We start from the raw sequence: 24675 nt of genomic DNA, 5'->3' as shown, positions 1-24675 counted from the left end.
ATTCTGATGAGAAAGCTAGGGCTCCTTAGAGAATGTGACTTGGCTGGCTTTCTGCTATTTAGTCTGTGGAGGGTTGCAGGGTTCCTGTCTAAGTCTGTGATAAACAGCTCCTTCCATGTACTAAATTATAAGAGGCTGCGTAAACTAGAATGAATGTTTTAAATCATTAATTCAGAGTTGGCGTGGATGAGGGAAGAATTAGCAGATTATTAGCTCAAATTCTGATGAGAAAGCTAGGGCTCCTTAGAGAATGTGACTTGGTCAAGGTCATGCAGATCATAGTGCCTAATCCATAGTATCAAAAATGGATCTCGTCCTGACAGGTGTACTAAGCAAGGGGCAAATTGCTCATTCACTCTGAAACTGCTGGGTCCGACACCGTGTCCACTGGCTACACACAGCTATTAAGCACTTGAAATGTAGCAAATGCAGATTGAGATGTGCTAAGCAGCAAACAGAGTAAAGTGCACACCTGTTTCCAACACTCAACAAGAATGTCAGACATCCGTTAATGATTACTTTGTTTTCCTGTTAATGTTTACTTTGTTTACATGTTGAAAAGAATACTCTTGCCACATTGATCTCAATTAAATATATTATTAAAACTTATTAAAATGCCACCTTTTTAACTTTTTTTTTTAACTGTGGCTACCAGATCATTTAAAATAACAACTGTCATTCATACTGTATTTCTATTATCCAGGGTTGTCTTAAACCATTATGTTGTTGTTTTTAAGGACTTAACAGAAATCCCTTATTTTGCTATTTAGAAAGGATTTTTTCAGTCACTTTTCAAAAACAAAAATTTTTAAATTCACCAGAAACAAACTATCATTGTGGCAATCATGTAAATGCAATGCTTTCTTTGATTTTAGGAAAGAACAGATACTTGTCAATAAATCGTAAAGGCGGGATTTTGGACTGCTAATTTCCTCTGGCTTCCATTTTCCTGGCTGAGTACAGTCGCCCTAAAATCTTAAGGCAAGATCTACTTGCTGGTCATTTTGAGGAAATCCAGGCGGCCAAGGAGAGGCTATCTGAATCTTCCAATCTGTCACTTGCCATTTTGTATGGCTGCAAAAGCAACCATATAAAGGACAATGGCATGGCGTTTGGACTTCAAAGGCAGAAATTGATCATTTTCAAATAAGTCAAAAATAAAAATCCAAAATACACACTGCCTTTGGTAAGATAAATCTTTTATTAACCCACCCGACTACCAAAGAGCTCAGCATAGATGTGAGCCCTAAGTAACATGTGCAGCACAGCCCGCCATCTTTCAACCATTTTCCACTCAGGACTGAAGCGGAGGGAGCAGAAAGGGTTAGGCAGAAGTCACAGAGGGCCAGCTCTAATGGTGTCTAATCAGCATAACAAAGGACACGGCCACCATCTTTCAGCAGAGGGCAATACATCTCATTAAAGAAGACTGAATGACTATTGTGCTCTGGGCTCCCTCCTAGCCCCCTTTCTTGGCTGGGTTCCCGGGACCCTGAGAGCTGACTGCAGAGCTTCAGCTGTATTGGCCAGGCGTTCAGGCTGCAGGCAAAGAGCCCGCTTGTGTTAGGTGCACCTGCATCTCCATCCTTTATTCCCATTCCTCTCCCGCTGCGAAAATGTAGCTTCCTCAAGCACACACAAGTCCTGTTATGCTCTTTATAGGAATATAATATGGAGAAAGGTCAATGGCCACCTAAAAAACCCCAGAGTAGTCCCCCTTGAAATATCTTTATTTAAAAGAACATTGATTGATCTATGTTTCACTTCTATTTTGATTTTCTCTTTAACGTTACTTCCCCATCTTAGACTCAATGAAACTAAACTGAAATTCTACCAATTTTAGTGCAACCAGTAATTAGCTGGGTGCACACGGGTGTGCATATGTACACGTGTATACACACACACACACACACACACATGCAGGCACCCACCGTGTGATATAAATGAGGTAGTTTGGTTCTCCCTATTTCCTCTTACGACAAGTAAGAAAATACATGAAATGACCACAAGGAAGTAGAGGCAGCAGATAAGCAATGGGTAGCTTTTGTATATGTTAAATCAAGCATTAAAGATGACACCTAAACCAAGAATTTCTTTTTTTTTTTTTTTCAGGGAGATTATGAAGAAAGACGAAGCTTTAAGGAATTCAAGGTACTTTTTCATATCAATCTACTTTGGGAGGAATACAGAGTGGGGAGGGGAGAAAAAGGATCAGTTTTTTTAATTTTAAAAAAATATACCTTTATTTATTTGTTTTATGTGGCGCTGAGGATCAGCCCAGTGCCTTGCACACACCAGGCAAGTGCCCTTCCACTGAGTTACACTGCAGTTATTTAATCTAAAAAAATTTGAATTCTGGTCTGTAGTTTTTGATCAGTGACACTCTTCAAAAGGGAATTTGGTAGGAGAGATGCTTTGATATATTTTAATGGCCTCTCCAGCCAAACACAATGCTGCATCGTCTACCTTTGCCAGAGCACTGCCATGGCTGTGAGCTTCTCTAGAAGGAGCTGTTTATCACAGACTTAGACAGGAACCCTGCAACCCTCCACAGACTAAATAGCAGAAAGCCAGCCAAGTCACAGGAGTGGTGGGCAATCTCCTGAAGCTGTTCGGTGTGCCTGGGTTTCCAAGCCCAGGAAAGATGTCTGCAGCACAGGAGCTGAGACCTTGAGAACTTTCAAAGCCAAGGCCTGGGGACCTGGGGTGAGCGGTTTCATGCTGTGATACTCTGCATGTGACAGCATACAGCTAAAATAAACCTTGGGATATCACTGAAATCCCAGAATGCCCTTCTCTACATGGTGAAATTCTCAGCAAAGAGTCAGTTTCTGCCTTCCAACCCCCAGGTGGAATTTTTGCTTCTCTCTCCCACTGAATTTTTCCTGTTAGACAGGAAAAATACATACAAACATGTACATATATTTACTTCTTGCCTTGAAGTCTTGTCAAAGTGTAGCATGCAAATGTAACACATTATAAATTCTATATTGCATTTTTTTTTTTTTTTGGTACCAGGGGTACTTAACCACTGAGCCACATCCCCAGCCCTTTTTATTTTGTATTTTGAGACAGTGTCTCGCTAAGTTGCTTAGGGCCTTATTAAGTTGCATTTGAACTTGAGATCCTCCTGCCTCAAGCCACTGGGATTACACTATGTTACTTTTAGAGTTCAGACACACAATTTTGTAGTTTGGTCCCCAGTCAGTGACCAGATCTCTCAAATGAACCATGGTCCTAGGGGGTAAGTTAGTAAGATTGTCTTCTATTTTGAGGCAAAACCCAGCCGATGGATAAGAACCTGAAGGTGACTAAACGGGGAATCAGGGAACCTCTGGTCCCTTTTACCTTTGCCACTACACTAGCTTTTTCAACTGCAAGTAAATTATTTCACTTTTGGTCCTCAGTTTTTTTACCTGAAAAAAAATGGGGGAAAGGTAGGTGGGCTATCAATAGCTTGTCAAGTTGTTTCTGGGTCAACTATTCTGTTTCTAAACTAGGAGAATCAGCAAAGGGTCCCAGTGCATGCTGGAAAAAGGGAAGTCTTCCTAGCTTTGCTGCGGTAGCCCTTCCTGTGGACACAGAAAGGGCCACTCAGCCTGAGAGTGTGAAGTCAGCCTCCCCACCAAGGCTTCTTCCTTTCCCTTCTGGTGCCCACAGAGTTTGAGGTCAACAATTTTGGCCAAAGGATAAACAGTGCAGAGCAAGTCCAACAGCAGGTGATGGAAAGAAAGGGAGCCGGTTCCTGGAAAAGCAGCGGAGAGCTTTCCTGCTGCCTGCAGGTGGGGTGGGGGTGGGCTCTTGTAAGGAGCACCTGCCATAGACATGCTGGGACATGTTGGGACTCACTAAGCTGCTGGCCATAAGGAACAGCAGCCATAGGCATACTTAGTCATGTCTGGTTGCAATTGATAAGGAGCTGTAAGGAGCACTAGCCATAGGCACATTAACAATGACTGGTTACGATCGATAGGGAGCACAGCTCTGTGGACATGCGCAAAGAACATGCCCTGTTGCAATTACATCACCTCACTGGACATAACCCATGGACACTGACTTTCACTGTGTGTAACCAATCACCAACATACACCACCAACTTGCAACTATATTTAAACCACTTGTCCTGCCACATCAACGAGGCTGCTCTGAGGACATCAGTGAGACCGGCTGCCTTGCTGTCCATCCCCAGGTGGACTCCACCATTCCCTGATGTCCAGCTGTTGGCTGGAGAGAAACTCTGGACAATGACAACATCTGCTCTTCAGCTAAGAGAAGTTGCGTGGCATCGGAGGTATTTTAGGGCTCATGGTCGCCCTAGGATTGTGTACTGTGCGTGTAGTGTTTAATTAGTGCGCATTAAATGCTAGTTGGGGTGCTCCAGCACACCCAATAATTTTGCATTAATTGTTTCTGTTTGATGATTGGTTTGAATATATGCTTGCATTTAAAGGCAATCCGCCTCCAAGAACTTATTAACAATGCCGCACGCGCAATAGGTCTGTATTCAACTAAGGCCCAACTTTCAATACATCTTCCATTTACGATAAGAAGATAGCTCTGTGAGCCAGACTAGATGGTGCACGCCTGTAAATCCCAGTGACTCAGGAGGCAGAGTCAGGAGTATCACAAGTTCAAGGTCAGGTTTAGCAACTTGGAGAGACACTGTCTCAAAAAAAAAAAAAAAAAAAAAAATTTAAAGAAAAGGCCTGGGGAAGAAGCTCAGTGGTATACTAAACTGAGGATTTAGTCACCAGTTCCCCCCAAAAGAGGTATCTCTTTTTGAAATACATTCATGATTTTGATGGTACTCCTGGATATCTTTATTTAAGTAGTCAAGAGACAATTTTAAGTCAAAAATTGTCTTGCGGCTCTTTCCATTTGCTGCTTCAGAGCGGGAGTAAATTTTAGAGAGCAAAGTAGTATGAATATATAGGAATTATTCAGAGTCCAGATTATTGTTCAACATGCTAACAAAGCAGAAGGCTGTGGGAGGAACAGACTTCTGGCCCTGAGGAGCACAGCTGGGCATTCCTTCCTCCCTCCTGAGGGACCAGTCCCCCAAACCAGACAGAACCCTCTTGCTCCCATCTCAAAGTCATAACTCAAAAAGATCGTGGATAAGACAAAAAACATTTAATGCAGAAAAAGAGGAAAATTTTCCAATACTGATAAATCTGCAATTCAGTTTTCCAGTAGCTAATGGAAAGATGAATTGTGCAGCTTCTTGTCATTTCTAAAACATGATCCTGTGCCCGCCTGAAAGAGTTAAGGCTGTATGCTGTATAAGTATTTATCATTCTTCTTTCAAAAACATAAGAAAAATTTCCTCTGCATACATGAATTTCAGATTGCTAAGCAAACATGGAGATATGGTCAGGGGGCCCATCCTCTTAATGAGGATATGGTAATGATAATGATTTTTTTTTTAGCCTGCTGATATGTGATCAAAACCTAGAGTTTTGATTTTATACCAAGGCATGTGCAGAGCCAGAAGCAGTTAATGCTTTTAGAAGCATATGGATGGGATGGCAGGAATACCATCAAGGGCTTAAAGTGGGACCAGGGTGAAAGATTCATTAAAAGTGATAAATAGGATATGCCTTTCCTAATGCTCTGCAATTGCATATTCAATACAGCAGACCAGTGACTATGCATTTTAACTGTCTTTATTTTTAAGAGAGCTGCCAGATTTTAATTACAGATTAAACAGTTATTTGCAAATGAGTACCTCTTCATTATCATATGAGAATCATAACAATCAACAATTCTCTGTTACTAAACAGGATGTAGGACAGCATGAAGTATAAGAACAGGATGGGGGGCTAGGGGTCACTACAGTAAGGAAAATATCCTATTTAATTTGAGCAAACTGATCACCTTGACATTTTCAAAAATATTTATTTTTTAGTTGTAGTTGGACACAATACCTTTATTTTGTTTATGTATTTTTACGTGGCACTGAGGATCGAACCCAGGGCCTCACACGTGCTAGGCGAGCGCTCTACTGCAGAGCCACAGCCCCAGCTCTACCTTGACATTTTTTTAAGGGAAAGAAATGACCTGGATGAAAGCTCCCAAGATCCACAGTTCCACGAGTAGAGACGCTTCTTTACTCACTATTTCTAAAACAACACCTGGCCTATGAATGGTTCTTGAATATTCGTTGAGTGAGTGAGTGAACTGCTATTAACAGGTGAGTAGCTATGCTTTTGAAGTTCTACTGTCAAGCAGTGATAGTGGAAACAAGGAAACCAAGGCCACCCCAGGGGTCTTTGCCAAAGCCACACAGTTTATGACCGCAAAGCTGGGTGATTTCCATGTTTTTAAAACATTCTAAAAGTCCAGGTGCTAGTCTTGGATTACTTTGGAGTGTGCATGGACAGAGACTGACTTGTATAGCGGACGAAAGACGGTTTAATGCAGGTAAAAGCTGACAGCTTAAAATATTCAGTCCCTAAAATTGTATTTCTGATTTAAAATTACAAATGTACGTTATAAGCAAACAATTAGTCATGTGCTGCATAGCCACACTTCAGCCAACAGTGGACCACGCATGTGCCACTGGTCCTGTGGAGTTATATAACCTAGCGCCACCGGAGCCTCTTGGTTGTATAAGCTCACCTTCTGATGCAGACAAAACTGCCTGACAATGTGGTGGAATGTGTCGCTAGGTGACACATGACCATCTTTCCAAGTCCTTTATAATTGCCAGAAAGCTACTAGGCAGTAAAAAAAGAAAAACCCCTGACTTTAATGCTAATTATTAAAACCAGCACCTTGAAAACCTAGGAGAGCCTCTGGGGAATGCTTCCACTTGCTCTCACTAGACACCTCAGGTTCAGAGCCTGGCCTTGTCTCCTGAGGTTAGAGGGCCCAGCCTGATCAAGGAAGGAAACCCCTGCGTTTGCCAGCCCTGTAAGGACAAGGGGGCGGGTCAGGGCAATCTGTTCTACAACCTATTCCGCTGTCCCCTGCCCCAGCCTGGGCAGGTACCTCCCTTCCTACTCTCTCCCTAAAAACCGGGGACTTTCTTAGCAGAGCTGTCCTTGCCTCCCCTCCCGCTGAAGTCGTGAGAGAAGACCAGGGTGCCCTGCAGCAGGGAAGAGCCCCTGCCCTCCGGGTGAGTATATAGCAGCTACTGGGAAACCAGTCTCCAGCACCATCGGATTTTACAGTAGAGATGTTGTTGTCTGGTTAAGAAGTAGGAGAAACACTGGCAGGCTGGAGCCACCGTCCCCAGCGCCTGCTGGCTCTGCTGGTGGGCTTCCACAGGCTGCAGGGGGCGCCAGCCCTGCGGGCCTGGAGTGGCTCTGGGCTTACTGAGATCCACGCATGGTCTCTGAGCAAGTGAGAACTGGTGCAGTCCCTTAAGACACTGACAGATGCTATAGCAAAGCAGGTTACCCTGTCACCTTAAGCCTCCAAAGGTCCAGTGAGGGCTCAAGTAAGTTTTGTGTGGAAGCATTGTTTTGTTTATCAGTTTCAATCAGACTGATTCCTTTTGCAACATGACCTCCTTCTTTTATCCAAAGAGAAGGCCTTATATACAAAATTGAGTTAAAAACAATTTTTAAAAACCGTGTCCATGTTTCAAATAAATATGGCAGCCTCTTGGGTTTAGAATTACACAGGACACACTGTGCTAACAGCACAGGCATACTGTGTCCACTGTCACTGGAGTTACAACATAAGTGGCCGAGGAATAACCAAGAAACCATAGTCACTGTGCAAGAATTAGATTATAAAAGATCCTCAAGTACGTAACTCCAGTCACTCTTTAGAATGAGGATGAGAAAGGCAGTCTCTGTCGTCTTGCGTTTCCCCATGACACTGTCCTTCCCTTGGATACTGAGTGCTGGTCTGTAATCTCTCCCTCTCCTCTGCCCTCTGCTTACGCCACTGGCTGGAATTCTACTCTAAGTCCCGTTTCCTTAGCAGTTGACTAAGAATCACCACAGGGTGAAGAGAGGTTCGATGGAAGTGAGACTCAGACTTGAGAGGAGCTGCTCAGTTCCGCAACTATGACATGGGAAGGGCTGACGTTATCAACTAAAAGGCTGGAGGAGGCCCTTCAAAGTCTCATTTCAGAGTTGGTCTATTCAACGTTCTGGGTAGGTTGTAGGCTATGGGGAAATTTTTTTTCAAAAGTAATCCTATTTATAGCACGTGTTTCCCTCATCAATTTTTGGAAAATCATCGAGTGTACCAGTTAATGAGGATTCTTCGGTTTTCATATAGAACCAATGTTTCAGGAGATGGAATGGTTCTCTCTGAGATAGTGTCTAACAATGGAGCTACTGAAGAGGAAAAAACAGACTTGTTGAAAACCTGAAATAACGTCCAGCCAGGCCGAAGGCTGTATCTCACTCTTCAAATCAAGCATCTCGTTTTATAAATCAAGAGCTCGGACTGTGTTCAAAACGCCTACTTTCCTCATGTGTTCAGTTTTAGCAGTTAATGAAAGGAGAATAGAAAAGACATCTCATGAATTGAAACTGCTAAACAGAATTAAGCAGTGAAATCAAACCTAGGAGCAATTCATGACCATTTCAACCCAGAACTCTCTCTTCCTGTTTTTGATAACAGATACAAGCTCTGCAAAATAAAGTGTCGTATGCAGGGTTGGGGGGGGGGTGTTGGTCAATTTATCAAAACAATCATTACCACGATACATAAAAACTGAATGTCATAAAAATGGAAATAGGGTGATACATCAAAGTGGAGGGGAAACCTCTAAGCAGAAGGGAAGAGACCTGGCCTTAAACACAATGTAGAATTTTAGAGATTTGCATTCTGCTCAAGTCTGCTTATATGAACTGAGAATACCCCCAAGTCTAAAATCGTATTTCAGTCTGATTCTAATTTAAGGAGAAGGAGCCTTGCTTATGCAGATAACTCAAGTGAACGCCAAAGCCGGAGAGTTCTCCAATCACCCTTCTCTGAGGTTTGCTTCTCAGAAACCGGCTTTCATCCGTGATGTCCTCTGCACACTGCAGGGGCAGGAAGACCCTCTGCGGGCGCTGCTCCAGAGCACACCCATCACCCTTTATAGGCAGGCAGCTTCTGCACAAATGAATTCAAAGTCATATTTCTGTCTGCTTTATTTAGACTACAATTTGGAAAAGAGACCAAGCTGATTCAGACTCGGCACTGAGGAGACGAGCCACTGAGTTAGCAGCCCTGTCTGTGGTAACAGCACATCTCTTAAATGTCATCCTGGTCACCTCTCTGGATCTCGCTGCTTGGCCTCATTGCAGTACCACCAAGGTAATCACCATAAACGTTCAAACAATCCAGGTTTTAAACCGATTAATGCAAAGAAAATTGTTCTTTACTTACATGCTCTATTTGGGTACATGCAAACCAAAGCCAAAGCCAAACCTTTAATGGGTCCCCTCACCATATAGTTTTAAATGACATACTTAACTCCCGTTCACATAAAGATATATGCTAGGAAAGGATTTCCATTTTGTTTTCTCATTTAACACATAACAATAGTAAGCACTTTATTGGTATTTGCAATATGAATGCTTGGAACCCCCTCATGCAATGTGAGTCTCTGGATGAGGGCTTGGAGACCCTGAAGGACTAAGTTATGGGTTGCACAGCTAGTAGGTGACAGGTACACTGAGCCTTCAGGTGGGACAGTCTGGCTCCAAGTCTAAGCTCTAAGCCGTCAAGTTATGCTGCTGCTTTAATTTTAAGGCCAAACTGTAGTTACAGAGTCACACCCAAATCCTGACCTAATCCTGGGGCTGATTCCTACAGGTGGTTGGCCATGGAGCTACAGCCATTCCTATCTTAATAGAAGACCTTTGCTAAACCAATATGAAATAGTCACAGCTGCAGTAGATAGAAGTCAATGACACCTTTAAAAAGTCACAAAGGGATCAAAGAGACTATGGAGGAGCTGCCCAGAACATGTCAAAAGAGAATACCAAACGCACTGCCACATCTAAGTCACGGCGGTTGGGCTGGGTAAGAGCAGTTCAGCTCCTCCATGTCACAGAGTGTCACTGATGCTCAACTGGATCAACAGCCTCCTAATGGGATTCTTGACTCTATTTTATGTCTCTCTGATCCATTTTCCATAATCCATCCAGAAAGAGATTTTTGAAAACTCAAGTCTGGTCATGTCGAGGCTCCACTTGAAACCCTGCAGGGGCCTCCCTCTCAGGAGAGAGCCCAGCACCTCACGTTGCTGCACGAAGCCCTGCTTCATCCTCAGCCGAGCGCCGGGGAGGCCGCATGATGAAGATGCCACGATTCATTTAACCACTTTCCTATTAATAGGCACCTGGCCGGGTTCCAAGTTCTGGCTACTACCAACGGTAACACGCGTCTCTTTGGATACATGGGTGAGCCTTTCTCTAGAAGTGGAATTACTAGGTTGAAGGAAGAATATTTATGCTTATGATTTTCACATGCACAGTTAAATTGCCTCCTAAAATGGCTTTATCAATTTGTACTTTCTCACATCGCTTATGAGAGCTTTTCTCCCTACAGCCAACAACACTGTACATTAGCAATTAAGAAAAAAACAACTCTTGCCAACATAAAAGATGAACAAATATTTTGTTGTAATTTTCATTTTCCTAATTGCCAGTGAGAGGAAACACCTTTCATAAATTTATTGTATATCTTTGCTCATTTTTCTGTTGTACCTCAATTACTGGATTATAATTATTACAAATATTTTCCCTGGCTTACTGCTTATCTTTTAACTTTGTTAGCATATCATTCATTATGTAGATGATTTTAGTATTTTTGTGCAAAAATTTATCAAAAACCCTGTTGGGCTTTTGATTAAGATTACACCGAATATGAATAAACCACAATAAAACTCACCATTCTGTATAAATAATATATCAATTAAAAAAAGATTATATTGGCTCTGTAGCATAAGGGTGGGGAGAGCTGATATGAGAACACTACACTGTCCTACCCAAGAGCATATTAGGTTTTATTGTTTAAATATATCTTCTGTAATCTTCAGGAAAGTATCAGTCTTCATCACAAAGGTCTTGGACATTTCTCTCTCCTGTTAGATTTGTTTCCTGGCATATTTGCTCACTTTCTTCTGGGGATGAGATCTTTTTCCGTTGCATGTTTTTGTTTAAATTGTCCCTTTCTGGCAGTCTTACTTTTCCAGGGATTTTGTAGCTGGCACACATTCAATCGTCTTACTGGTTTTTCAGTTAACTCTGTAGGGTTTGCTGTAATTGTCTGTGTGCTTCTCTGGATGTCAGACTATGGAGGAGAATGAAAGCCATTTCCACACCTCAGTGCCCTGCCCCACTCCCCAGGACAGCTCTCTACCCAGTATGCAGTGGGTGACTGATAAGTGCTTGGGCACTAGATAGAACCGAGTGCAGATTCAGCTTTCTCTTCTCAGAAGTGGGTTCCAATGCATGTCCATTTTTCTTGGCAACAGTTGTGCTTCTTGAAGGGTTGAACCTAGAATTCTAATGCCTAATGATAAACCTATGAGAATAACACAGAGGAAATGTCAAAAGCACTTTCCTAAACCATCACCGATGTCATGTTCAAACAGAGCAAGGGGGCCAGGTCAGGTGGTACGGCCTATAATCCTAGCTACTGAGGAGGCTGAGGCAGGAGGATGGCAAGTTGGAAGATAGCCTGGGCAAATTAGTGACACCACCCTCAAAACAAAAAATCAAAAAGACTGGAAGGAGCGTGGCTTGGTGGTAGAGCTCTTGTCCGGCACGCACAAGGGACCCTGGTTCATCCTCCAGTGCTGCCCAAAACAAAACCAACAGGACAAAACACAGAGGAAACCCACCCCATCAGCACCGTCTTCTCGCCAGTGCCGCGACGCTTCCCCCAGACCTTGGGAAGGAGGAGACCTGGCGGCCTCCGCGAATACTGTGTGCGAGATAAGCTGACCACTAACGCCCCCTCACCCGGGCATGGAGGGGTGTGTCTTCCACGGAGCCCAGCACAGACGTGGTCATCCACTTGGGGCATGTGCCTGGCATTTTAAGGGACAATGCTGAAGACAGGCGTCCACTCACTCCATGGGCTGTGTCCTGCACGTCACCCTGTCTTCACCGTAGCTTTGTTTCTCACCCTGTTGGGTATGAATTTGTCCAGACTCATCAGATTTGGACGGCTTTTCTGTCACTCTTTCTTTATTCTGTCAGAAAACTGACAAAGCCACCATGGGCCACGTGAGTCAGGTCACACAAGTTCCTGGTGGGGCCCAGCATTTGGAACTTCTGCTCACTTCTGCCACCTCGGGTGAACTTCGTGATATCCTTTCTGTTCTTTCTTAGCGACCGCCCTGAAGATTCCCTCCCTAATTTTTCTTGTGCCTGCACTCCTTTCATCTGGGTAAGAGTCCCCCTTTGTGGGTTCCTGCTGTCTTGATGTAAGTAATTCCCTCTTTGCTTCTTGTGTGGCCTGGAACTTGGTCTTGCAGGCCAGGAGTTGCGTCCACCATAAAGCAGGCTTGTCTCAGGTGGAAAAGAACACACTTCACATTCATGTTTGGGTGAGGGAGGGTGCTTATCAACAGGCAGAGAGGAGGGGCCATGAGATAGGGAGAGACCGAGATGGAGAGGAATCAAAAGAAAGAGATGAAGAGACTTGGAAGCTCTGTTGGTTCATGGGTAAAGACATTACCTAAAAGAAAACTGCTTCAGAGCCTGCTATTTACAGGGCTGTGGGCACCACAGTGCATCAGAAGTTGTTTCATAGCTCTTTGAAACTACCCTGATTTTTAAATATTCCCTTCAGCCCTTAGAAACAGATGGTACACTTTTTATTTTCAGATTATCCCTTCCGACTTTTCCCAACTGAGGTGTATTACTTTCTGGTTTGTAAGACAATAGCTCTGAGTCCAAAGAAATAAGCAATCACACATAAATTTTTTTTTGCTCGTGTGTAATGAGGTCGGTTAAGTATTAAGAATTCTTCCCAGTAGTGAATTGAAATGAATCTGTCTGCAACCTCCAGTGCTGTCTGTATAGCATCCACTCAAATGAGCTGTCTTTCCAGCCTGGCTGAGATTTAGGACCCTGAGGATGACCTCCTCTTGATTTCATCCTGGGGCCCTTGGTGAGCAATGCTGTGGAAGCAACTGCCACGTGTTGTCACCTCTGTGGGGCGTGGTGCTCCTGAGCCAGAAGAGGCTGGTGCAAGGTGCTGGACCAAGGCTGCTCCATCGCGTTGATCTCGACCTGACGATGCTCATCGACGTGATTACACTTCTGTGCACAAGCCACCAGCCGGTTCTCTGGAATTGGCTGCAACCTTTAGTGACACGCAAGATGTCCAAATGCAGCCTGGAATTACCACCTCACCATTCCTCAGGCTTGGTGAAAAATGAGAATGCAATGTCGGCCAGCTGCAAAGCATTTATAACCCAGCAGACCGTCCTGGGTGGGCGCAGTGGGAGTTTCTTTATCAGCACACGACAGTTTCAGGGGCTTTTGTAGAATAAAATGCCTGCAAAGCTCAACCATGTATTCTGACGTCAGCTCGTAGGTCCCTGAGCCTCCGTATGGCTCATGAAACCACTTAGAAAATAGATTTTATTCAATGAAATGAATTGATGACAGTCCTGACTTATTTCATTGGTATGAAGAGTGTGTTAGACAGGACACTGTCACCTGGCCATCCTCTAATAATACACCTAGAATTTTGGTCACTTAATCAATTTACAGGCTTTACAAGTTGTCTCTGAATGGGCAGTCACATGTCAAGGGAAAGTCAAGGATAGAACACGGAAACCCTTGCACTTGCCATAAATTTGATGTGAGAAGAGTGTGTGCTCTTGGTCACAGCGAGGCCTAAAATCATTAAATAACTGGTTACACAGGGTAAGCGATATTGGGTAGCTGTTGTTTGCTACATCCTCACGTCTGTTCTACCTTGGTTGCCATTTTCATTCTAAGCTAATTAAATGTTTGCTGGTGCTTATAGAACAGTCTTCCCAAGTTCAATCATGGTTACTTTTAGTGGCACATTCATCAGAAGTGGTTAAGTCAATCGACTGTCAGCTTCGACAGTGCACCGGGCAGAGTATTTTGGAAAATCGAAATCTAGCAGAATCATTACTCAAACTCCTCCTTTCCTGGCTCAAAAACTCCACTGAAACCTAAATTCACAAAACCTGAGAAAGGACAAAAGCTGATCACAGTCCACATTCCACGCTGGGCCCAGCGAGCCGCGGGGCCTGTCGTGCTTTTCTGATCTCACAGGGTTTCACCCACATCATCTCCTCTGCTCTCCAGGACAGCCCTCGGGAGCACCACCATCTCAGGACACAGACAGGAAATGGAGCTCCTGGGGCTCCCGACAGGCGAAGGGGAGCCAGTTGGGAGATGGTGGAAGCAGGCGTCCCTGGGCTTCCCGTTTCCAGTGTCTCCAAGGGCGATTCCCTTCCTCTTCACACCTGTCCTGGAGTACGCGGGCAGTGATGTGGGCGTGAACAGGAGCAGCGCTGGGACAGACGACGTGTGCCGTGGTGTACCTAGCAGCTGCTCCTCCACCAAAGCCCACGCTCAAACACTTCGTGGGAGGTCCACCTTTCCCTGTCAACACTCTCCTTGGTTTTTCCACCTAACAGTTTTCAATAGTTCAGTGTCAGATGACAAGATCTGCTTTGGCTGATGGCCAGTGGACCAATGGACCTGGCCCATAAAGGAGGAGCTCAAAGAGTCGGCCTTCCACAGACCCGGGTGCACACGGCCACCCGGCTAGGTCTACGCAGATTCTTGCCTAGCATGTTAGATGTGATCCACTTGGTGCTAGCCTCCGTCTCTCCCTTTCCCTTTAATTAAGCCTTAAAACAGACAACAGGATTTCCTTCCCACAGTTCAAATCTCACAACCTGAAACTGGTTAATGGTCTTCCCTGACCTGCAGTCAAGTTCAAAACCCGCCTCCCACCGCCCCGGCTTGTGCAGCTCGGCCTCGTAGCACTCTACCTGCAATATCCCGCTTCATGGCGATGCCGGACGCGGTGGGCTCTCTCTGCACCCGGGCCTGCAGCTGCCCTGCTCTCCTCCTTGGTTCGATCACTAGGTCAGCCGGGACCACAGCGGAAGCTGATCCTGCACCAGGCGTTTTCTAAGTGGTTCACATGTGGAACGCGTGACACACCTGAGTGACGCCAACGACCCTGTGAGGTCAGTCTGCTGGTAGTCCCATGTTACGACGTGGAAAATACCAGCACAGAAAGGTCATTTCCCAAAGGCCACAGGGGAACCACAGGGGAAGTACATGGCAGGGCCTGGCTATGAGTCCAGGCAGTGTGCTGCCAGAGTGGCCTCTCGTCAGGGAGGTGGCCTTCCAGCTCAGGCCTCTCCTCCTCCTGAAGCCTCCCAAGTGGCCTGTCCTCAGGTGGGTGAGGACGCTCTTCTTGGGACACTCAGTGCGGACATGGTTTGAACACGGTCCTCCTTGACCAAGCAGTGAGCATCTCCCACGCTCTCAGCACATGACTGGTGCTATGGAAAGGCCTTGCTGAATCCAAAGGTGTCACGAGAAGTGACAGTAGTATACTAACACCATCCTTTACTAACACAGCTTTTTCTCAATGAGACTGTTCAACATTTCCTGCTGCATCAGGCAGAATAAATAAGATGGATAATTATAAAGAGTTTTTAAGACCTCAAGATGTAACGTGAAGCTATTTGTGTATCTGTTGTACCTATGAAGAACTGCTCCGAGTAAACAACAATCATTTAATCTTTTCATTAGCTTCCGACTAATTTTGGCTCTTCTTGGGTCAGCCCCAGAACTCACAGGATGATGTTCTTTTTATTGTTAAGACAAAAAATTCAACACCATGCGTTAGGAGAGCCGAGCAGTCACAAAGCCGACCTCAGGAGTGGAGCAAGTGCCCAGAAAACCTTGGGACCACAGTCACTGCAGCAGGCCGGGTGGCCCCTCCTCTCAGGACACTGGGGAGGGAACCTGGGAGTGGCAAGACGGGCACGGGATGCTCAGTCCCTCTGCGCTGGGCCTCGGCCAGGAAGGCAGGCTGCCCCCCATGGACACTGGGGGAAGGGGACGGGCTGTGCATCACACTGATGGGCCACAGGGAGGCTTGGACTCATTCATTCCAGTCGTGAACTATCTTCCTGATGTGTGCTGTGGCCACAGGGACGAGGGGGGCATTCCCGTGGTGGGGCTTCACAGCTTAGTGACAGACATGAGCCAATGTCACGAGCACGTGCTGGCAGTGCAGAGGCAGACATGGGGACAGTGGCCTCTCTGGTGGCCCAGGTGTGGCGCTGGTCCAGGGATTCATGCTGGGATTTTTCTAGAATCTTCAGAGCAAGCGAGTGGCAGGACGCTACAAATACGCCGTGGAGTCTGCCCGCGCCAGCTGAAAATCTCCACCAACGGAACTACCAACCCGAGTCCTAGGGCCAGAGCTGGTCGCAGGCCAAGCCCTAGAATGATCTCAGCTCTGGGCCTCGTTTACAGAGGCACCGTTTTCTGTCCAGTGTCTCTTAGACTGTAAAGTGCTGCCTCTGTCGAGAGCGTGTGCATTTTCAGGACCCAAGAGAGACTGAGATTTATGGGTCATTACAGTCCATGGGGGACAGGTAGGAGTTGTAGCCTGCTACGGTTTGAACATGGTCCCCTCAAAGCCTGTGCGGGAAACTTGAGCACAACAGTGTTGGTAAGTGGACAGAGCTCAGGTCAGGAGGCCACCACTCTCATGGGTGGCCCGAGGTGATCACACAGGCCCCTGCGGGGGAATCTCTTGCTTTCTCTTGCACAGACACTCTCTCCTGCCCTCTGCCTTGAGATGACATAGCAAGAAAGCAGTCATGGGGTTTGGGTCCCTTGACCTGGACTTCCTCTCCTCCAGAACTATGACAAATAAATCTTCTTTATAAAGTAACCTGTCTCGGGTATTCTGTCATAGTAGCACGAAACAGAGTAAGACATATCCTGATCTGTTGTCCTGACAACCACCCTATTAGGAAATGCCTCTGGATGTTCTGTAGACTCCTGGGAAAAAGCTGTAAATTAAGGAATCTTGCAAAGTCAAAATTTCAAAGAAGTTAGCGGGGTCTGCAATTTCAGTACCAAAGAAATTTAGAAAAGAGAGCCATAAGAATCAAATAAGCCATACTCATCAAAACCTAATTTAGAAATTTAGAAACAAAGACTCAAACTATAAGGACACTCTGTTTAACCAAGACAGCTGCTCAGAGGTACTGATCATGGCAAGATTCACGCAGCAGAGCCCTGGGACGCTCCCAGTGGTCTCCTTGAGTCAATGGACAAACTGAAAACCCTCTTTATCAGGCTGAAGTCGGCTTGCAAGTGGCATTTTTGGAGTTTGAAACCAGTCTCTTTCCCAAGTGCATCTCAACCTCACCCCTCTGCTTCCTGCAGTAGACGCTTCTTCAGGAGCATAGCAGCAGAACCCAGTCCTTACGCAGAGCCCAGTTACTCAGGGCTGCATTCAGGGCTGAACCAGCGACAGCAAGTGGCACTTTGCATTTCCCACTCCAACGTGCCTGTCCCTGCATCACAGCTTAACTTCTTTCCAAACGCAGCTTTTAGTAGAAAATGACAACAATCATGAGTCCTTTGAGACTTAAAATCTGAAACACAAACGATCAAGCCTTAATAATAGCCTAATAAACTCCTCTCTGGGTTATATTATGTCTGCTTAATCACGCCCAGCCGTCAGGGAGCAGACGGGAGGCAGGGCTGGTGTCGGCTTTACAGAGGGTGAGTTTTGAGGCTCTCATCTAAATTTAATTTCTATGTGTACATTTAACATACACAGTCAAAAGCGGAAATCTGAAAGATCATTCCTGTGAACATATTAAAGGATAAATCCTGCTGAAAGGTAAAGAGTAATTAAGTCTCCAGAGCAGCATCTCACTGTGGCAGACACCTTCTTCCTTGCACTGATGGGGAGATGCAGTGTCGGCCCGAGGACCATTCCACTCTGCTTTCTCCAGGACACATGTGGTTTACAATGTGGCACTAGTCAGCTGCTGAGACTGGTTTTCCTACGTCTGTTGCTGTGTAGAGACCCACCAAGGAACATCTCCACTGTGACACTGTCCATTGTGCCTGACATCTGGAAGTAGGAGGAAACGCCATCCTATCAGGCACACGAGGAGGACGGGCTGTGTGAGGCGAGCTTTTCACCATGCCTTGGACCTGGACGAGCAGGTGGCTGCTCTGAGACACTGCAGGCTGGTCTGGTGTCCCAGGAGGGTGGGCATCCTCCTCCACCCGCCTCCACGCACCGTGGCCAGGAGACATCCTGGACCACAGGTGACTCATATTTTTCCTTAATTTGCATTTTCTAATTTTCCACGGTCTGTTTTCTTATTATTTATTTATTTGCTTATTGATTGTGAGTTAGGGATGGAATCGAGGGTCTCACGTGGATGTGGGCCTGCTTACACTATTGCTGAGCTACACCCCCAGCACAGGGTCTGTTTTCCTGATTGGATGAACCACTGTTTCTGTCAAAGTAGGTGTGTTCAAACACTGTAGTGAAAAACCACCCTCCTGCACCTCAAACCCAAAAGATAGAATGTAGACAAAAAGGTGGGCCGCTCCTGAGCCCCTGTAGAGCCAAAGGGACTTGCCTATTCCCTTCACTGCAGCTTTCAGACTTTTATATACACGACTGAGGTGCTGAGAGCCACAACCGAGTCAGAATGACGCATGGCATTTGTGCCAGGAGGGAGTGGTTGAGAGGCGACACCAGTGAGCCATTGAGATGATGATGGTTATGTTAAGCTGAGTATTCAATTGTATATTAGACCCTACTTTGGAGTTCTCCCTGCTACTTTGGAGTTCTCATGGGGATTCCTGGAGAGTTTGCATTGGTTGGGGAAGTTCCGGAGGAGGGATTTCTGGTTGGTGGTTCCTGGAAGGGCTGCGTGGGTGGCATTCCCAGGAGTCGGGCAATAAAGGGGTTCCTGTTTTGAACCTAGAAGTGCCTCTTGGCGGCTTGGTTATTTTGTGCCCAGCCAGACTGCGGCAGTGACGGATTTTTTTTTGGTACTGGGCACTGAACCCCAGGGGTGCTCTACCACTGAGCTACATCCCCTGCCCTTTTTATTTTGAGACAGAATCTCACTAAGTTGATGAGGCTGACTTTGAACCTGTGATCCTCCTGCCTCAGCCTCCCAAATGGATCTGCAAAAATATTTATAGGCATCAATATACTACATTTTGCCAAAATGGTTCCTCAGAGCATTTTCAAAACCAAAAAAGTGAAAGGTAATCCAAAACCACAGGAACAATCCTGCACATTTGGTGTCCCTGTGGACTTCTGTACGTTTCTTCTGGAAACACAGAATATGAAAACCATCAGGCGCTCATTGCAAAGACCTCTTCTAGAGGGCAAGGGCCTCAGTGACCTCCATCTTGCCTGTGAGGGAGACACATCCCCAGACTCCATCTGTGATGACAGAACCAGAGGGAAACTTCTCAAACTCTGCCTAGAGGTGGGGTCTCATTTTTTAACATCGACTAAGAACTGATGTAAGATTTCAGTGAGGCCATAACCAAGTGACGCAGGTGTCACTGTGGAGCCTGGGGCTGTGGTCGCCGTGCTGGTCAGGGCAGGAGGCCACACCGTCTCGCACAGAGTATCTGGACACAGCACCTCACAGAGCAGGCAGAGGACAGGCTTGTCCTTGTGCTGGGCTTGAGTCTAGCGGTGGACCAAATGCTAGTGAGCAGAGACCAAATACGCCCACAAGTGTGAAGCGGTAACTGGCCTGGGAGCCCCACAGACTGCTGGGGGGGGGGGGGCTGGTCATCCTGGGGAGGCCGTCAGGATGAGGTCTGCAGGGTGGCCTGGCCTGGGTGGGCAGCAGTGCTGGTGCCCCAAGGAGCTGGAGAGAAGCCAGGCACTGCCCTTCCCTGAGACGGAAGGCAGAGCCCCCACAGGACTGGGCGGGGAACAAGTGTGCAGGGAGCCCCTTCCCGTTTCCCCTCGGAGAATGAGATCTGTGTGAGCGCAGGGACCTGCATGCTGGGCAAGTGCCCTACCTGTCCTCGGCCCCTGGGGGCAGCTTTGAGAGAAGAGCACTAAGAAAGCAGCTGCTACGCTAGGCCAGACAGGAGGGCGGCCGGGCTGGCGCTGGTGCCCAGGAGACAGCGCTGGCCGGCTGCCATCAGCATGGCGCGGGCCTCTTCTTGAGAGAGAGAGAGAGAGAGAGAGAGAGAGAGAGAGAGAGAGAGCGTTCCCTCGGGAGCTGCATCTATTTCTCTCAGGGTGTTGCACTCGCTTTTAGCAATACTTTAGCAATTAGCCTGCTGATAATGTTGCAGACGTCATTTAAAAATTAAAGAATAAATACATAAAACGGTTTCAGTAAACAAGGGTGGAGAGCCCCAGCGTCAGGCATTAAGTAAAATTCTTCAATTATCCATTATGTTGACAATGGTCCAAACAAACATATTTGGAAAGCATGAGCTGTCACAACAAGTACTTCCCCTGGACAGATAGGTCCTGTTCAATTAGACATATAACTGCAATTGCAGAAAACTAAAAATGTGTCATTAGGGACATGTATTTTTCTAGCTGAAAAATAACAAGTTGAAAACTTAAAAACTCAGTGGGCAATCCATGTGGATGCTGGCCATCCTGGGGCGCTTTGCACAGAGTGTTCCTACTCGGGTAAGTTAAGCGCTCAGGTTCTGGAGCACATCTGTCTTCAGGGGTGAAAGTGACAAGGAGTGTCTAGAGGAGCGTCCCACAAGCTCTGACTGCTCTCACTCAGGTTTCAGAATAGAGACATGGGAATGCCCAGGACACCGGTGGACAGTTAAAGATGACCTGCCTAGCTGTGGTCCTCCCTGGGAGCATCGCGGCAGGGGACAAACTCTTCCTGAGCTTCAGTGAGGAAATGAGCCAGTGCTGGAGGTGATCTGGCTTGCAGCCTTCTTCATGGTCCCTGGAGGCTGCAAGCTGAGGGCAAGGGGAGCAAGAGGCTGATCTGCTGAACTCGCCTAGGTGGGAGACACAGGGCGGCACTGCCCTTTCTGAATGAGGCAGGGTTGGATAAACTGAAGCCAGTTCGCCAACAGGCGATCCTCAGACACAGCCCAGGTCACACACGGCCTGTGTGCGATACTCAGCTACCTGAATACACTCTCGCGAACATCACACTTCCACACAGGCACGGAACGCCTGGTCTGCTGACCTAATGAGAGGGGACGGTAAAGCCAGGAAGAGGAACAAGCGCTTGCAAGCAACCCTGGAATGGAGAGGGTGCGCTACCAGATCACTCGATCGCTCCTCAACTGCCAAGAACAACACGCCCCTGCACGCCATTTCTTTCCAACCAAACACGCACAGCAGACGCAGACCCGACTGCAAAGTCGCGGCTCAGAGCAGAAGGGTGCCACTGTGGAGTGCGAGGCGAAGTCCTGGTCCCTCTGGGCACGCGGTGCTCCGCCAGTTTCCACAGCCAGGGCCAGGGAGGCGCTGCCTTTCTCAGAGGCGGTTTGTCTCAGTGAGGCCTGTTCCGGGGACTGGCAGATGTCGTGAGGAGGCAGAGGGCCACCGAGCCGCTGATTCAGGTTAGGCCGACTCAGGACCAGCACAAGCAGCACGACTTCTCTGTTAGGGTCTTGACTTCGCTATTTCTTCACGTTACTTAGGTAAAGACTATCGACAAACTCCAGCGAGGTTTCGTGATTATAAGACGCACTGTGCTTGCTTCATCCAGACCAACGAGAAGAGACCATCTTAAGGGCAAATGGTGACCTTCAAGAGCTGTTTACTTCCTGAAAGGCACAGAGCTGGAGACTTCGCCTACATTTTCCTTGTTTAAAACCCTGAGAAGCGATCGTTCCTAGCCTTGTTTCAACACTGCGACCTAGAGCAGTGGAGCCAATGTGCCCAAGGTCACGTCGCTTCTGAACCACCGAGCGGGTCAAACCGCATGCTTGCTGGGGTCTGCCAAGCTCAAGAGCAGCTCTTCCCGCTGCCACCTAGCGCCTCCCTAAAGAGCAGAGCAAAAACAGAGAACAGGGTCCAGAAAAAGAACCAAAGAAGCCCATGCTGAAAATCCCAGCCAGGGGGACAGTCCACTGCGCTCCTTGGCCAAACACGCCAGGTGGCCAGGGTTCTGTTCCCCACAGCTCCTACGCTGTGACCCTTGGGGTCCCGTCGATGCAAAGAGGACAGCACACCCCACTCTTGCTTCGCTGTAAAGAGGGCCTGCCACACACCCTCGCTGTGCACCCTCTTCCTCACAGGCAAGCTTTTCCCTGCACAACCCGTCCAAGTTCCCGCTCCTGACAGCCAGGCTGAACCATCATTCCACAAAAGAACTTTCCGCTCCCTCCCTCCCTTCTTTACAAAAGGAATACTCTGTTCAGAAATTTTCAAAACTATAGAAAGGCATGAGAAGGAAATAAAACCACCTGGGATGACGCCACCTGGACTTAACCACTATTAACACTATGCTGTATACTCACACCAGTCTTATTTGTCTAAGCAAACATGCAGTTGTATACACCTGCTGGCTGGCATATATGTGCGTTATCTTAAATACTTGTAAAAGTCGTGACCTGTCATCAATAAACATTCCCGCCCATCATTAAATATTCAGCTATAATGTAATTTTAGTGACTGCCTGGCATTATGTTCACGAATGTGGCTTATTTATTTAACCCACCACTGATTACTGGGTATTTAGGTTGTTCGTTCTTTTCAGTACTGGGATTAAAGCCAGTGGCACTTTACCACTGTTACATCCCCAGCCCTTTTTGTTTAAAAAAAAACAAAATTATTTTGAGACAGAGTCTTGCTCAGTTGTGGAGGCTAGCCTCAGACTTATAATCCTCCGGCCTCAGCCTCTTACAGAGCTGGGATGACAGGTGTGCTACCACACCTGACTTCAGGTGGTTCTTTAGGTAGCATTTTGTAACAGTTCCATGATAAACATCTCAGAGATTTGTTTACTCAGCTCCGTGGCCAGTTTTTTCTAACTCGTTCCTAAGCACATTTGGAAGACGCTGGTTCACCCTGTAGGCTGCCCCTCTTACAGGGTTTATGCGTTTCATTCCTAGAAGGACTTACAACTAATGCAGGAGACATGGGTCTCTTAAACACAACGAATAATCACGAAACTGCAAAGTGACTTATAAGTGATTTAACTGATTCATTCAACAAATGCTCATCTCTACACATCTGGGGTCCTGGGGACAGAGCATGGAGTCGTGGCCCTGTTGTCACGGAGCTTCAACTGTCTCCAGACAAAAGACAAAGCCTTGGCAGCAGCCTGAGATGCCACAGCAGGCGGCCATAAGAGGTGACCTGGTGACCAGTCTTCCCCACCCCTCCTCAAGCCAAGCCCCAGCCTTCGCGCCACACAAGGGTCACCTGGCCTCCTGCCTTGTCCTCCTCCTTCTAGCTGGACCTGGGTAAAACAGTCTTGTATCTCAAAAGCTCCTTCCAACTGTGAAAAGAATCGCTACTAAAACAGCCACTTCTCAAAATCACCCACACCCACATACACCCTGGTGACAAATAGGGTCATTTTGGAGGAAAATTAGAAAAACAAAACAAAACAAAAAAACACTTAGAGAAAATGTTTTCTAACATTTAAAAATATAAATTTAAATGTTTTCTAGATTATGAGGATTTGAATTATAATATTTTCATAACTAAGTTTTTACATGTTATAATACATAAACAATTTTAGTGACTATAAATGGCTACCAAAATTGGTCAGCAGTCAATGGCCGATAGGTTTTAAATGAAAACAATCAAAACACATGGCAATTATCTTCTTAAAATGTCATCCTTATATTCTAATATTTTACAATTTAGCATTTAGCCACCACTGAAGCCTAACCAGAAAGTAATTTACTTTTCCATTACATGTAGATAAGAACCAAATGATTAAAACTTTTAACATCATGTCTAGTGGGACCCAGCTACACCCCTGCTTTAGGAACAGCAATACAGTCTCTCTCAAAGAGTAAATACAGGGCTGGGGCTGGGGCTCTGTGGTAGAGTACTTGCCTAGCATGCGTGAGGCACTGGGTTCGATTCTCAGCACCACAAAAAATAAATAAATTTAAAAAATTATTTTAAAAAAGAGTAAATACACAAAAACTAGAAAGTATGTTGAGACAAATTTTGGTCTTCACAAATACATGATGGAGACTCCCAAAAATGGGCGTACATGATCCCTAACTTGATTCGTTTGTTTAGGGTATATATAAAACACTATATAATTAAGGGAGAAATGAAGTTGTTAGAAATAAGGGGTACTGGGCCTCCTCTTTCCATAGAATGGGTTTTTCTGTATTATATCTTCATAATTAAATTAAAAGCAAGCCCAAGTCTTCTATGGTGTGTTTCTCCAGGATGCAGGTGATGTGCATGGTGTTTATCCACTCTTAGATGCGAAACACTTCCCCCATCTCTTTACACCTCACTGAAAACACGTACTTTGGCTATTTCCAGTTTACAGATGAGGAAACCGAAACCGAGGAGAGGAAGTATCTCTCCCAGAGGTGCACAGCTAGTTAATGGTGAGCTGGGAACTGAGCAGACACCAGCGTGTCTGGTACTCACATGCCTACAGATCTGGTCCACCCCTGATGGCCCTACGGGAAAAGTGCAGTGCCCTTCTGGAAAGGTCTCGGAACATTTAGGAACCCCGAACTGTCACGCCCCCCC

General features: G+C 46.3%; 1 protein-coding gene and 1 long non-coding RNA gene across 9 annotated transcripts in view; one reads left to right on the top strand and one right to left on the bottom strand.

Moving 5' to 3' along the window:
- The window catches only part of Cdkal1 (CDK5 regulatory subunit associated protein 1 like 1), a 551843-nt gene that overhangs the window by 48628 nt on the left and 478540 nt on the right, over positions 1 to 24675 (bottom strand). The window lies entirely within an intron of this gene.
- On the top strand, positions 4001 to 12120 carry LOC107149288. The gene is made up of 3 exons (XR_001504383.2): positions 4001 to 4291; positions 9109 to 9267; positions 9769 to 12120. It is a non-coding gene; the product is annotated as an uncharacterized LOC107149288 (long non-coding RNA).

Source organism: Marmota marmota, unplaced genomic scaffold, assembly GCF_001458135.2.
Source record: "Marmota marmota marmota unplaced genomic scaffold, marMar, whole genome shotgun sequence".
NCBI lineage: Eukaryota > Metazoa > Chordata > Mammalia > Rodentia > Sciuridae > Marmota > Marmota marmota.
This window is presented reverse-complemented; position numbering and strand designations above follow the sequence as displayed.